Source organism: Salvelinus namaycush, chromosome 12 (assembly GCF_016432855.1).
Source record: "Salvelinus namaycush isolate Seneca chromosome 12, SaNama_1.0, whole genome shotgun sequence".
NCBI classification, from domain to species: domain Eukaryota; kingdom Metazoa; phylum Chordata; class Actinopteri; order Salmoniformes; family Salmonidae; genus Salvelinus; species Salvelinus namaycush.
This window is the reverse complement of record NC_052318.1, coordinates 27,986,135-27,988,057: the sequence shown is the minus strand read 5'-3', so window position 1 is coordinate 27,988,057 and position 1,923 is coordinate 27,986,135. Positions and strand designations below refer to the sequence as shown.

The 1,923-nt window shown below is 41.5% G+C and overlaps 1 non-coding gene across 1 annotated transcript; it reads right to left on the bottom strand.

Annotated features, from left to right (window-relative positions):
* Positions 1-326: 326 nt before the first annotated feature.
* Positions 327-380, bottom strand: LOC120057650. The gene has a single exon (XR_005477939.1). It is a non-coding gene; the product is annotated as a U7 small nuclear RNA (small nuclear RNA).
* Between the last annotated feature and the right edge of the window lie 1,543 nt (positions 381-1,923).

Genomic DNA, 1,923 nt, shown 5'->3' with positions numbered 1-1,923 from the left:
CCCTTTTCTCACCTCATTTGCTCACATTGTTTATAGACTTATTTTTCTACTGTATTATTGACTGTATGTTTGTTTTACTCCATGTGTAACTCTGTGTTGTTGTATGAGTCGAACTGCTTTGCTTTATCTTCGCCAGGTCGCAATTGTAAATGAGAACTTGTTCTCAACTTGCCTACCTGGTTAAATAAAGGTGAAATAAATGAAAATAAAATAAATATATTCCCTTTAATTCCCACGGAAAGTTTCCACATCTGAATATTCCCCAAAATGTGCAACCCTAGTATCTACCTAAGTGTTCTTGTTTTATAATCTTTGACATAAAAGTGGGGGGCTTTATCCTTAAAGAAACCTACTGGAGAAATACTAAAAGAGCAAATTTACATAACCTGCAGGTAGGTAAGACTGGGTTCTGAACGGAGGTCAGACACTCCTGGTCTTTTCTATAACTTGTAGGGAACACAATATATGGTCTATACTTGGCATGTAAGTTTCTCACTTTCGGGTGGTACAAATTGGGATACGGTGGAGGAGAATTGGCAGGGTTTGTGCAAATGAAATACTGTAGTATTTACTATAGTTAAACGTTTTTGTGTTTTTGTGGACTGTAGTGTTTCTGCGGACATTTCGGTAGTATTTACTACTGTGTTTTTTTGTGGATAATACCATACTATTTACTATAGTATTCTACAGTATACTACAATATTCTATACTAAGTACTACACATGATCGAGGGACACTACAATGTGTAGTCTAGTATTCTGCAGTATGCTACAGCTTACTACCAAATTCTACAGTAAACTGTAGTTTTTGTAGGCTGGCTTGCGAAGGGAACTCATATACACACAGAAATGTATACAGACACATACCAAACACAAATGCCCACACACACACACACACACACACACACACACACACACACACACACACACACACACACACACACACACACACACACACACACACACACACACACACACACACACACACACACACACACACACACACACACACACACACACACCTTTTCTCATTTAAAGCTTAATAGCTCTTGTCTGCATCTCCTTCTGCCTTCCCTCTGTGGGCCCGGCAACAGTGTGTAAAATAATCAGACTGCAAATGCAAATGACCTTGTCTAATCTCAGATCAAACAGTAGGAGATTAAATGAAGGCTCTATGTGAATAGGGAAACGCTCTTCTTTCCTTTCTTCTCCTCTCCTTTCTACCCCTCCTTTCCTCTCCTCTCTCCTTCTGCCCCTCCTTTCCTCTCCTCACTCCTTTCTGACCCTCCTTTCCTTAATCCAAGTCTTTGTTTGCCTGTTCCATTGTAACGCAGCATTACATAAATAATTCATTTGCTGTGGGTGGGTGTGGTAAACGGGCACACACACACACACACACACACACACACACACACACACACACACACACACACACACACACACACACACACACACACACACACACACACACACACACACACACAGAGAACACAAGCCCAGCTGAAATCCCATTAACTCCTAATGAATTATTCCTACCATGTCCCAGCTCCTTACACACACACACAAACAAACACAGACAGACAGACAGACAGACAGACAGACAGACACACACACACGTCACGCCCACCTCCTCACAATTTTCCTAATGGGTCCCCACTAAACAGGCTTTACCTAAAGCCTTTCCTTCCCGCTATCCCTCTCTCTCTCTGTGGGCTCACTTTGCTTTATTAGTCATCTGAAATGGAGACGCTATTGGCCTCTTAGATGGGATCGTAAGCCAGGGATATTACGATAATGGAAACGGTATGGCGAGTAAATGACAAGCAGAGTGATTAGCTGCTATGTGAGATCAGGGCCCATATCCACAACACGTATCTGAGTAGTATTGTTGATCTAGGATCTTTCCATACAATCTTTTTCATCA